The sequence below is a fragment of the Symphalangus syndactylus genome, chromosome 21, assembly GCF_028878055.3.
Source record: "Symphalangus syndactylus isolate Jambi chromosome 21, NHGRI_mSymSyn1-v2.1_pri, whole genome shotgun sequence".
Taxonomy (NCBI): Eukaryota; Metazoa; Chordata; class Mammalia; order Primates; family Hylobatidae; genus Symphalangus; species Symphalangus syndactylus.
The window spans coordinates 80033695-80047929 of NC_072443.2; the positions used below are offsets into that span (position 1 = coordinate 80033695).

At 42.5% G+C, this 14235-nt stretch overlaps 1 protein-coding gene across 2 annotated transcripts in view; it reads left to right on the forward strand.

Moving 5' to 3' along the window:
* Nucleotides 1-14235, forward strand: part of PRICKLE2 (prickle planar cell polarity protein 2) — a 367969-nt gene that overhangs the window by 79688 nt on the left and 274046 nt on the right. The window lies entirely within an intron of this gene.

Genomic DNA, 14235 nt, shown 5'->3' on the forward strand with positions numbered 1-14235 from the left:
ATGAGCCAAGAGTGCACCACTGTACCCTAGCCTGGGCAACAGAGCGAGACTCTGTCTGGAAAAAAGAAAAAGAAGAATTGCTGGACCGTAAGATAATTCTATCCTTAAGACAGAGGAAGCACCAAACTGTTTTCCAAAGTTGCTGCACCATCTTATATTCTCACCAGCAATGTAATGAGGATTACAGTTTCTCCACATCCTTTTCAACACTTGTTATTATCTGTCTTTTTTTTTTTTTTTTTTTTTTACTGTATCCCTCTGAGAGTGTGTGAAAGTGAGTTCATTTTTGCTTTTCCTTTTTTAACAGAGAAGGTGGGTCCTCAGATCTGTCAGCAGAGAGATTATAGAGTTTAAGGAGAATTTTGACTTTTATTGTATTTTTTTTATAACAAGTCACTTTCCTGTTACTTTGCCATTTTAAGTTGACGGCATTAACTTTTTTTAAACAGCTTCTTTGAGATATAATTTACATTCTACACAATTCATTCATTTAAAGTGTATATTTCAATGCTTTTAATATATTCAGAGTTATATATCCCTCACGGCAATTCTCAAGTATTTTTGTAACCTCAAGAGGAAACCGTGTAACCTTTAACCATCATCTCCCCAATCCCTCTCCCCCACAGCCCTAGGCAACCGCTAAGCTACTGTCTATCTATAGATTTGCCTGTTCTGGACATTTCATGTAGTTTTTGTAAATGGTCAGTTTCCATTTATAACAATGTATATTGTTTTTCTATGGGAATGTAGTTTCCTTTTAAAATAAATGTATTGTGTTGAGCACGGTGGCTCACCCCTGTAATCCCAGCACTTTGGGAGTTGGAGGTAGGCAGATCACGAGGTCAGGAGTTTGAGACTAGCGTGGCCAACATGGTGAAACCTCCTCTCTACTAAAAATACAAAAATTAGCTGGGTGTGGTGGCAGGCGCCTGTTATCCCAGCTACTCTGGAGTCTGAGGCAGGAGAATTGCTTGAACCTGGGAGGCGGAGGTTGCAGTGAGCTGAGATAGTGCTACCGCACTCCAGCCTGGGTGACAGAGCAAGACTCTGTCTTGAAAAAAATAAAATAAAATAAATGTATTACAATAAAAATTTAATATGCTTAAACAATAGTAAATACAAATAATAAAGATGATGTGTATAGACAGGGTTGAAATTGCTACAGTGATTGGTGGTGGGCTACAAGGAGAAGAGATAGCCTCATGGTTGAATGCAAATGGCCAGGATTTGGGAAATGGTAGTTGATAGATCTTGGTCTAGACTGGTCAAGAAAAAGACTTCATCTTCAGAATAGAATGGAGGGAGCCTTGAGTGCCTACTAGGCCCACACATCCTCATTGCCAAAGAACATCTGCCCTCGGGAGCTGTGTGACCTTATACATCAGTGTCTCAGTTTGCCGATCTAGCCAAATGGGGATGGGTAATAGCAAGATCGACTTCATAGAGCTGTCATAAGGAATAGATGATTAACATGTGAAGAGCATTTAGCATACTGCCTGACACAAACCAAGTGCTTGTTGAGTGTTAGCTGCTAGCCAGTTTCAATCACAGCCGAGGGGAAGCTCTGATCCCTCCCCATGTTCCATCCCATCCCAATTTGATCTCGCAGTCCTGTCTTCTCTCTGCCTGTGCTGCTCACTGTTCTGCTAGAAAAGTACCCCCTCCTGAGAGAGAGGAAGAGCTTTCAGTGGAGAGTATTTGAGTAGTTGCATTGTCCTGCTGAAACATGCCAGCCAGCTTTCAAGCCAGAAACACATTGCCCTTAACCAAGTTTACAAAACCACAGGTTACCTCTTTATGTTTTGGCAAACTGCATCAAATCAAACCCTGAAAGCCAAATTCCATGGAGGAAGAGCACCTTCGTTATCAGTTTACCAAGGAACCCTTGGACAAGTACACGTGTCCTTGTACCCCAGCATTTGGAACACATCAGTAGACCAGACACATGATAAATGTTTTTTACAAAACCATTCTACAAGCAATCAAGATTTTGAAAATGCATTTGTAAAGTGTTTTTCTTCAGTTGGATCAACCATATGTTAAAGTAAGCTTCACCTATGGCAACAGTTTTCATCTGAGGCTTATTTTAGCTTAATAAAAGAGTGTGTGGGTGGGAAGCAGAACCTTGTGCAGAGCTGCCAGAAAATCGAGACTAATGGCTTTTGCCTTTCTGCCTTGTTGATCTAAGATGGCTTGATTTTTGTGTGGGTTGTGGATGGGTGAAGCCAAGTCACCATTTCTGCAGGACTTAAGCTAGGCTCTGGAGAAGCACTCCTTTGGGCATACGCAGAATGCCCTTGGATATCGGTCTGTCTAATCACATGTAATTGCCACATTGGCCTCTTCCCTGTTTCTGGAACACCAAGCTTGTTCCAGCCTCAGAGCCTTTGCACTTGCTGACTCTCTTGCCCAGCTGACCATTCCCCTGGCCCTTCACATGGCAGCTGTTTTTAAACCTTCAGGTCTTCTGCTCATACCTCTACCCCACCTCAAGTGCTCTGCCGTCTCACTGTTTCCTTTATTGCACTTGCCCCCACCTGAAATTACCTTGCTCATTTATTTGTTTCCATGTCTGTTGTCCATCTCCCCCTTAGAATGGAAGTTCCATGAAGTCAGGGTCTTCATCTGTCTTATGTGAGGTCATCTGGGCAGCACTCAGCTGAGTACCTAGTACACAGTAGGCACTCCTTAAATATCTGCTGAATTTCAATGTATAACTTGGACTTCAAATACAAAGTTTCATAAGTAATGAGATAGGACATGAAGCTTTAAAATAAGTCTTGAGCTAGAAAGGCTGCTTAAATACTTTAAAAGCCTGTGTGCTGAACTTTTCAGTGTTGCCTCTTCCCCAGCTCTCCCCTTGATACAACTTGACACCATAAAAAGTCAGGCAGGGAGAGTGACAGTGACTATTGATGAAAGCAATTAGAACAGGCTTAAAGGCTATCAAAGGGTCTGGCTTTCATGCTAAAATATAGAAAGGCGTATTTCACCTTGGGCAAAATGCAGATGAGGCGATGGACCGTGTTGTCATCTTTTCGGCTAGTTAGTAGATGTTTCAAGGGAACCATTAAAATGGTTATAATGAAAATTTTACAGTGCCTCAAATGACAGGCATTTAAGGGGAAAGAGTGTTCTCTGGGGGCGTGATTGTCATAAGATCTGTGGTGTTCCATTTCTAGTTTCCCCACATCATTAGAGATGGAGATAAGGAAGTAAACTAATAAATATACATATTACTAATTGCTTATTTTAATAAATGCCATGGAGGGAAAGTACAGCAAAACTATGGTTTCTAGAAGAGAACTAATTATTGGAGAAGACCGACTTTAGGTTAAGTGATCAAAATAAATGAATGAATTCCGTGGAGAAAGTCGGTATGGTTTCCTGTATTTTGGCCTGACAACTAGCCGTTACGCCAGATTTCTTCTTCTCCCTTGTTGGCACAGGGCAGAGGGCACAGCATTGATTCTTTAAGCACTGAGTTCATTTCTCTCCTTTTCAGACTTGCAGTGGAAGCTCATTTCTCTCCTTGCTCCAGTTTTCCTCTCCCTCCGTGCCACCCTCTCCAGCTGATAGGAATGAGCTTTTATGAGGTCCAAAGTCACACAAGAGACTTGGGTCTGCTGGACAGCCAGCTGCTGGGGCCCATTAATGAGAAACCACCGTCTGTTGGGAAGGAGTGAGGACAGTGGTGGCTTCTGGGTCATGTGCTTGGCAGGGCACAAGCTTACATGCAGTGTTTCAGATGCCTCCAGAGCAGATCCTAGTGCTGTTTGGAATCGCACAGATGTTTTGGCAAGTGGCTCTCCCTTCTCCCAGCTCATTCACCCCACCCAGCTGGGGCTGTCTTACTGTTCAGATGTTGGAGAGCAACCTGTGCACATATGTTCTCGCAGTGTTGTGTGAAAGAACATTGTGTGCGTATTTGTTTACTGATACCCGTTTGTTTCCTCAAAGCTGCTTCTGTTTAAAAGTTATCGATTTATTGGAGGGCTGTGAGTCAGCATCTGGGTTAAGTGCTTAATGTGAGTTGGCTTACGTCAACCTTACAACAGTGCTATGAGAAAAGCATGATTTTGAGACCTGACTCCTTTTTCAAACAGGGAGATTGATGGCTGAAGGGGATTATTTTACCCAGGGTCACGTCGATAGGAAGTAGCTGAGTCCAGACCTGCACAGCACAGCCCTTTCTCTTAACCACGGTGTTCTCTCTTCCCTGATCAGCATCACATTTTCATTGTAAATAACTAGAAACTAGGGATGTGGAAAATAAATTTAAAAATATACCTGTAGATCACTCATAATTCTACCACCTACCACCTACCCACTCATAATTCTAGCCACTGGTAAATTTTTGGTTTCTAAACTCTGTGTGGGTGTGTATATTTATATGTGTATATACATGCATATCTGCTTATATAAAATATCTAATTCATGTACTTCTATATAAACATGTTATTATAACTTGCCACTTTTTAAATAAATAGCAAATAGTAACTCGTAAGATAAATACGTATCCATATTGCTGTTTCAATAACAGCCTAATACTCTATGCATGATTTACTGTGATTTATTTCACCACATCCCTCATACTGGACACTCACTCTTTCTTTCCTCCAAGATGACAGGACTAAGCATCCTGTGGTACCCTTGTTTACTATTTGAAACAACTGCAATGGGTGTCTTTTTACATGTGCCTTTTTTGAACTTGTCTTGTTACTTCTGTAGGCTAGTTCCTAGCGTAGTATCGACCACTTACCACAAAAAACATTTCAGAATAATTACGTGGCCACAGACAATCAAACCTTGGAAGAATACAGTTGTGATTAGCATTTAACCTGGCTCTCTGCTTCCAGGATTAGTAAATGCTGGTTGGTGGCTGCTTCTAAGGAGCCATCAGGGTAGAAAGAGTCTGAAGCGTGTTGTTATGTGACATGGTGGGTTCAACAATAGAAATATACTCAATATACGGGACACAGAGAAGTTGCAACTACTTAACTCCATGTAAGCCTCAGGTGCTCCTATGGAGTTAGCCAGGTGAAGAGGTGATAAGCAGTTTTTGCTTATTAAGTGAGGTGTCCTAGGCACAATGTGGCCAGTGATGGGGCTAGAGAATGTCAGAGCAATAGCTGATCAGAGAAGGCCCGCCTGATGTATATTATTGAGAGTAATAAGACCTACCTCTGGATTTGATACCACAGGTGATGAGAGGATCTGGACAGGCTCTGAGTGAAGGATGATTTGTATTTTAGAAGATCCCTTCTGACCAGAGGATGGAGGATGGTTGGGTGGGAAAAAATGTTGGAGACAGAGACACGTTGGAAGGAGGGTGCAGTTGTCTAGGTGTGAGATGATGGAGGTCTAGACACATGCAGTGGTCAAATAGATAGAATGGAAAGGCTGGATGGAAGGATGTTTAAATTTGGAGCTTCAACCTAGATATGGAGCCAAGCTTACAGGAGTACACCCCTAAAACTCCATCTAAAATTATGCACACATACAAGATATTATTCCAAGTTTTTACAGTGGTAAGACTTAGATGCTGGGCATAAACAACCTATAGGATTATACCTGCTTGTTAAGCCAGAATAACATTTTCAAAAGGATCTGCATACATGAGTGATCTTTCTGGAATGATAACAGTCCTTTAAAACTGAATTATGGTGATGGCTGCACAGCTCAGTCAAGGTACTAAAATCACCAATTTATACACTTCAAATGGGTGAATTTTGCATGTCCCCATAGTCCAAAGATTAAAAGCCACTAAATTACATGTGTTGAATTAAGGTATGATGGTTAATTTAATGTGTCAACTCAGCTAAGCTATGGTATCCAGTGGTTTTAGTTGTCAAAGACTGGTCTAGGTGTAGCTGTGAAGGAATTTTTTAGATATGATTGACGTTTACAGTCAGTTCACTTTAAGTAATGCCTGTTACCTTCTATAATGTGGGTGTGCCTCATCCAATCAGTTGGAGGCTTAAGACTGAGGTTCCTTGAGAAAGAGGGAATTGCCTCCACACTACAACCTGGTATTCCCTGACTGAGTTTCCAGGATGCTGGCCTACCCTACAGATTTCAGACTTGCCAGCCCTGACATGAGCCAATTCCTTAAAATCAATCTCTCTCTCTCTCTCTCTCTGTGTGTGTGTGTGTGTATGTTAATATATATAAAATATAAAATATATTGTATATATTGTATATATATTGTACATATATAATATTTATATATCATATTGGTTCTGTTTCCCTGGTGAACAGTAACTCATGCATAAAGTGAATTGAAATATTTTGGTTGTTGTATAGGAAGCATAGTCCAACCTACTGTTCCCAGGTGTGTCATATGTAGCCATTTGCATGTTGGGCAGCCCCTGTCTGGGCCTGGTTATTGAGGTGAGTTTGGCAGAAACTTTGAGGTTCTGGATCTGCTCCATGTCAATGTAGAGTTTCAGCTCCAATGTACTGTGGGAAGGTGGGCAGGCTATGTAGCCTGATGTTCGTAGGGACAGAGTGTTGCTATGTTGCCAGGCTTATGGAAACAGGCGGAAGGCAGGCCAGCACACTGACTACTTGTTGTGTGGCAAAGTACCCAACTGAATCACGGGAGAAGACAGTTCCCATGTGACTGTGGTTCTCAAAAACCTAGCCACCCTCCTTGGCCTTCTGTCTGAGTGTGTGCTTTGAAAGAAGACAACCCAGTGGTGGTCAGCTATGCACTGAGTTTTATTAAGGGCTAGCCAGAAACCACATGAAAATGACAGCCAGTCCTCGGATGAGCTGTGGTTCTTGTCCAAGCTGCTGTCCATGACTCACTTTGTGTCCATTTTACAGCTTCTCACTGGAGAAGCTACTGCTTCCTTTCTCCTGGTTCAGTTTTTGCTATGGCCTTGAGGAATGGCCCCCTACCCTGGCTGAGGGATGGCAGGAAGAAAATCTAAGCAGTCATTTCTGGACAAAACTCTTAGAAGAGTAGAGACTTATTATATAGGACAGACTGGGATCTAAGTACACATTGGACTTGAAAGATTTGGTCTTTATTGAATGCCTATTCTGTTCCAGTAACTGTGCTGGTTTTGGGGGTGTGCTGGTCTATACTTTTGATGTGCTTGCTGTCTTGCTACCAGAAGGAACAAAGGAAGAAAGCATATCTTTAATATCAAAATTGGCCCCGGGTTTTATTTTATTTTATTTATTTTAGAGACACGGTCTCATGCTGTGCTCAGGCTGGAGTGCAGAGATGATAGCTCACTGTAACCTCTAATGCCTGGGCTCAGATGATCCTCCTGCCTCAGCCTCCTAAGTAGCTAGGACCACAGGCATACGACTACACCCAGCTAATTTTGTAAAAAACATTTTTGTAAAGACAGAGTCTTGCTATGTTGCTCAGGCTTGTCTTGAACTCTTGGCTTCAAGTGATTCTCTCACCTCGGCCACCCAAAGAGCTGGGATTACAGTCATGAGCCACCATGCCCAGCCCCCAGTTTCCATTTTAAAACCAAGAAAGGGAACAGACTTTTAACCACCTATCTGGTTAAGCTATAAAGGATTGCCCAGCTCTGGTGTCTGAGAAAGTCTTGGATAGAGACCCCGCTGGCTTCTACCTGGTGTTTAGTACTATCCAGGTTCTGGGAATATTTGTAGAAGGTCACAGAATGGTTTACTGGAAAGATAATGTTGAATTGTATGTGGTCTCTGGTATTTCCTGGCTCTTTGGCCTTTTCCAAGTCCTTGCTCTTTTTGAATCCTTATTCCCTCATCTCTAAAATCCTTTTCTTCACAGTATTTTGGCAAGGAACTGATGCATTTATGGCCATAAAAAGAACTTGCATGGAGGTACTGTGTGCTGAACACAAACAGCCATGTTTTAATAGTTCAAGAAATGCTCCCTGAACTTAGTAAAATTACATTGCAACGAGGGCAATGTATTTTGTTCCGTGTGTGTATTTGGTGCATGCATGTCAGAAACCGGTGTGTTTAAGAGAGGTGTTGTAATCAAAGAAGCACATTTGACAACTGAAGGTAACTGCAAGGTAACATCCATCCTTTCTTGCTCTTCTCAAACATAACGAAGGGATACTCAGAAACAGTTCTTTACAAACCCTATTTTCTCCACCTATCTGCTTCCCCCACCCATTGTTGGTTCCTGTCTATCTTTCTCTTGCAAGTGCCTCAAAAAACACTCTTCCTTCAGCCCTAGCCCTCACATCTCTCCAGTTTCTCCTGCTTCATTCTCACTTTCTCTCCATTCAGCTTTTCAGAGATCTAAACAAAGTCCTCTGGAAAATGCAGCTCCTGCTCAGTCCTCAGATTTCGTCGTCAGGGTACAGGGAGGGTGTAAGGTGGAGATGAAGACACCAGCGGGGCAAATCCAGGACTTGCATCCATAGGGTGAGGAAGGGTGGGAACATTTGTGCATCAATATTTGTCTCATCACATGGTTACCTGTACCTAATGCTGCAGTATGACCTTACAAGATGCTATGGGATTTCATAGTAATGGCCACCAACTCCATCTGGAGAAGTCCTGGGAAACCTCTCACTGGAGGTCTTAGGCATGGAACTTGGAGTTGAGAGCCAGTGCATTAGCATGACAGCATGAAGCAGCACACTGTGAATTAGGGAAGAGAAAGGCATCCTGGGTGACTGGAATGTCAGAGACTTGGGAAGTAAAAGATAAATGAGGCTAGGCAGGGTTTTGGGGGGCTGAATATGGTATGAGCTAGCTCAACACAGAAAATCTCTATTCCCTTGTTTCAGATGGCTCCTTAAACCCGCTAGTTGCAAATGATACTTACCTCCTATGACCCTACGGTGAGGTGTGTGAGATGATGTGGGTCACCCTGGGCAGCCAGGCCTGCCCCCGCAAAAACTACAAATGTATGCTGGTAGCACCTGCCATGTTCACAGAAGGTAGTGTTTAATGTTTATTTTCCTGGTTTCACAGTCAGATCACTTTAGGTCACAAGGGACAGAAACCAAACTTAAAGTGACTGATGCAAAAAACAGTATCAGCTCATTTAACTGAGCAGTCAGTGACTGGGGGGGTGGGGCGGGTGTAGCACTGGCTTTAGGTCTGCGAACAGGTGGTATGATGATTTCAGTAGAGTTCTCCCCATCCATGAGGTTCTCTCTCCTCTCTCTCTCCTGCTGTCCCTGGTCTTACCTTTTCTTCAGATAGGCCCCCTTCTTGTGCTTGCAGGAGGGCCCTCAGCAGCCATAAGCTTACATCCTGTTAACATAGTACCCCAGGAAAAGAGAGATTTCCATTTCCAGACGCTCCTGCACGCCTTATGAGATTTCCTTGCTCCGAGGTGAGGCACATACCCATCCCTGAACTTTCTGACCATAGGAGGATGGATGGGCTATGCTGATCGGCCAATTCTGGCTCAACTTGTTCTGCCGTGGGAGCCGCCCACAGAGACGGAGAGCAAGAGGCAGGCGGACCCCCGGAGGAAAACCTAGGTACTATTACCAGAAGGGGGAATGGATCTTGAAGAGACTTAAACAACAGATGGCCCTAACATACAGCTTCCTTTTCATCTCATCTCATCATATGGATGAGCAGTGAGAAAAACGACCCCACTAGAGATCATGAATGTCGCAATCATTAGGGCTTTTTATGGAGGGGAGGGGAGAGGTAGAATGACTGCAAGGAAGTAAGTCCAGCAGGAAAACGTTTGCAAAGCAGCCCAGCCATTTATTGTTTTTTTTGTTTTTTTTTTAGTATCTTCTTTGCTGAGGAGTCAAGCAAGAAGAGAACTTGATTGCATCTAATTGCTTGTAAAAGTGTTCAAAAGACATTTCATCACACAATTTGGATGGGTGAACACCTGGGAGGTGAACACTATGCATCCAAAGTGACAAACAGGGTGGGAAAGCCTGTCTTCGTATTGCAGTTATTTAGGCTTTAGCCATTGCAGCCTGTGTTCATTGCTTAAACTAGAAGGAGTTGTGTTAACTCAGGACAGATGGTGCTTAATACTGACCACACGTGAAGACTGGGGGCCCCAGGCTCCAAGGTCAGACAGAAGGCAAGACAGATTTGCTTCCATATGGGATGGGTACCATTAGATGCTAGAATGCTATAGCTTAGGAGTGAAATTACGGTATTATTTTGGCTACGTGGATATTATTGTTAAACTTGGTAATTTTAACAACCTTGTCATAGCAGGGCTCTCCCATTTACCTAATGCTTTCAGCCTCCTCTGTTCATTTTATCCTCACAATAGTCGTGTGCAATAAAGTTTGTTTATCTCCATTTCCATAGATACAGAGTGACTGACTCAAGATCTCAAAGCTTTATTGTGTTGGGGCCAACACTTGAGGATTTGTATCCACGGCTTTGACTCAAAATCCAGGATTCTTTCTACCATTTCATAATCACTTGCCCAATGTCCCTCCTCAGTTATTAAAGTGATGCATTTCTTTATGTGTCAGGCTCCATAATTAGACTGTCCACAGTCAAGGCTTGGCTCACCTTTCTATCCATAGGAGACTTAGTAATCTTCCCCAGCCATTCTTGACCCCATTCTTTCATCTCCAATGCACATACACCCGATGATTCCATGCGGAAGGGAAGAAAATATTAAATCTTTTATTCACATTTATTTTTAGATAACTAAACTTCAGTAATCTGTAAATACTCTTATTTTGAAATAATTTTCAGAAAGTTGCAAAGGTAATACTGAGAGCTTCTACACACCCTTCCCCCTGCTTCCCCTAGGGTTAATATCTTACAAAATCACTGTACAATATCAAAACTAGGAAATTAACATTAATGCGGTGCTATTAGCAAAACTATAGACCTTATTCAAAATTCAGCAGCTTTCCCATGCATGTTGTTTTTTCCTGATCCTGGATCCTAGCCAGGATCTCACATTGCATTCAGTTGTCCTGTCTCCTCTAGTCTCGTCCTCCAGTCTGCCACAGTTCCTGTCATTGTCTTTCCTAGAGTGTCCTTCCTTCTGAGTTTTCTGATATGTTTGCATGATTAAACTGAGGTTGGCTTTTTTTTTTTTTTTTTTTTTGAGACTGGGTCTGCCTCTGTCACCCAGGCTGGAGTGCAGTGGTGTGATCTTGGCTCACTGTAACCTCCACCTCCGTGGTTCAAGAGATTCTCCTGCCTCAGCCTCCCAAATGGCTGGGATTACATACATGTGCCACCACGCATGGCTAATTATTGTATTTCTAGTAGAGATGGGGTTTCACCATGTTGGCCAGGCTGGTCTCAAACTCCTGACCTCAAATGATCCACCCGCCTCAGCCTCTCAAAGTGCTGGGATTACAGGCATGAGCCACCGTGCCTGGCCTGAGGTTGGCTTTTTTGACAAGACCACAGAAGCGATGCTGTGCCCTTCTCAGTGCAGCATGTTGGGGGTAGGTGATATGGTGACATTACTGGTTATGTTTACTTTGATCACTGGTTTAAGGTACTGTCTACTAGGCTTCTCCACTGCAAAACTCTTTTTCTCTTTGTAATAAGTATCTTGTGGGGAGACACTTTTAAGACTTTGCAAATATGTTTCTCATCATACTTCTGCCCACCCAATTTAGCCTCCATTAATGATTTTTGCTTGCAACACCTATTACTGTGCTGTTTGCTTAATGACCTTGACTATTTTAATACAGAAATTCTCTTTAGTGCTTTTACTTAGATGTCATGTTACATGGTCATATGCCAAATATATTTTTCCATTTTCTTTTTCTGTTTCTCTTCACACATGTACATATTTCTTACTCATTTACAATAATAGTTCATGGACAAGTTTATAAATACCTTGCTCCTTTAAAAAACACACACACACACACACAGAATTTTTGGGAAGCCTATCACTGACTTATAGAATTGACAGGCGGCTGTTTCCTCAGGCCACTGAGCTCCTGAGTGCCGTGTTTCCATTCTGTTTCATGAGCAGCTCCCTGAGGCGTCTTGCTCAGTGGGCAAATCAGCATGGTGGGGGCCAGCGTCTGGCAGCACCAGTCTCCATGCATCTTGGGAAGCAGATTAGGGGAAGTGATGGATGCTGAGATCGGTTTTGACAGATCTCTAATTTTCTCTCTAATTGAAAGCTGTTGTTGGAGGTGGTTCTCAGTGGTGCCTCTTGTTGGAATTGAGTTTCTGTTGCCTTCTGAGCCCTTGCAGCTTTCTTCTCCTGCTGGCCTCTGTGGACTCTGGGTACTAAAGGATGAGAAGGATGCCAGGGCAGAGGATGAGCAGTCCAGCAATAATTGTATTCTAACCTGGGGAGGAAGCGCCAAGTCTGTCTTCCATAGGTGGGAGTGGATGATCTGGCATTAAAGTTCACTTGTTAGTGCTGGGTTAGCAGTAAAAAGATAAAGTTAAAAAAAAAATTAAAGATAAAAAGGTGGGAGCAGAACCTATTCTCTTTTTCATAAATGGTGGTTGTTTGCTTTCCAAGTGCCTTCCAGATAGGCAAAGGACATGAACAGAAAGAAAATGTAGAGAAGCTGAGTCCACATATAGATAGGGATATGAAAAGTTCAGCTCTTGAGCAATAAGTGCAGTGCAAATTCAAGAAAGAGTGAGATGCCATTTTACCTGTTAAGTCAGCAAAGGCTTTTGTGGGGAGGGAGATTTATTTGTTTTTTATTTGCTAACCATAATGCACAGTGCTGATGAGGTGCAGGCAGTGGACAATTTTATACATTTGATGCTGGGGGTATATATGGGTTCAAAATTTCTGGCAAGGCATTATCAAAAACCTGAAAAATATTCCTGCCCTTTCACTCTACATTGTCATTTCCAGGAATTCTTGATAAGGAAATAATCCAAAAAGAGGAAAAAGAAAAAAAATTGTATCACTTAGGTATTTATAGCAATGCTATTTTTTCATAATTATGAATTGGAAACAACAAAAATATTTAGCAGTGAGGTTAAGAAATGGTCTAGCAATAGGGGACTGGAGTATTAATAAATCAAAATAATATAGCGATTAACAATGATGTTTACAAAGAGTTTTATGAAATGGGGAAAGCTTATGATACATTGATAAATGAAAATTGTATATTTGTTCCTATTATTTTAAAAACATTTAGAAAATACAGGAAGAAAATATGCCAAAATTCTAATGATGGTTGTGTCTGGGTGGTGGAAACTCTTCCTACCCCCACCTTTTTTTAAATTTTCTGTGCATACTTAGTTTGTTTAACTCTGCTCTGTTCAGCAGTTTTTCAAAAATTAATATTGATTAAATGCCAATGATATATCAGCATTGATTTATTATAGCTCTATTTGTGTTAGAAGTATTTTAATTTTTATATGTTCATAGGTTGATTACAGCACTGAGAGTTGCTTTCTCATGACTGCTCAGTGGACTGCCTTTCAGCTGATGAGGACTAACGTGTCCTTGTTTTGAATGAAACTCTGAGTTTCTCTATCGACTTAGCTGGTAGCGACCGTCCCCAGCAGCCTGGACAAAAGTGCACCAGCAGGAGATCCACCTGCATGGGTCCCTGTAGGTGGCCTCACTGTCAGGGTGGGGCTCGGGGGTCTGATTGCTGCAGGGCTTCAAGGAAACAATTGCAATGTGAAAGTTTAAGAGGTTTTATCACTTACAGACACCGGGGGCACACAGCAAGCCTGGAGGCCACACACAGGGAGTTCAGGGAGCCCAGGCAGGGAGACAGAAGAGAATGTGGCAACCATCTATACATATTTGGGAATAGATGCGGGTCACTTTAAGTTCGCAGGCACATGCCTAAATGGTTCATGTAAAGGAAACTGCAGGGAAAGCTGGGAGCCCAGTCTGCTAGGGGGGCTAAGTTCTTACCTCTGCTAAGTTCTTACCTCTGGCTCCTGGCTTGAGCCATTTGGCTGTGGTATAGACCTGGAAACTGTCAGAAGTGACACTGAGCTCTGTCTCTGGCATGAGAGAGTTAAACTTATATTTAGAATGGATGCCAAGGCAACATAAAATTATAAGCATTCAGTACAGTCCTTCTATGCTTTCCACAGTACGAATATGCTGTCAGTCTGTGACTTCTCCATCCTCCTCCCCTGCCATTACTGCATGGTCTCATGACACTATGGCCCTGTGATATCAGAAAAGGGCCGCAAAAAATGGTGCTAAAGGTGCCATGAAGATGCCAAGGATATCTATAAACAACAGATGTCAAAAATGCAAAATTCACAGGAAACTGCTCTTTAGGAAGTGGCCAGGGAAGCAGCATGAAAATCAACTGGTGATAGGGCTGTGGTGATAGGACTGTGGTGAGG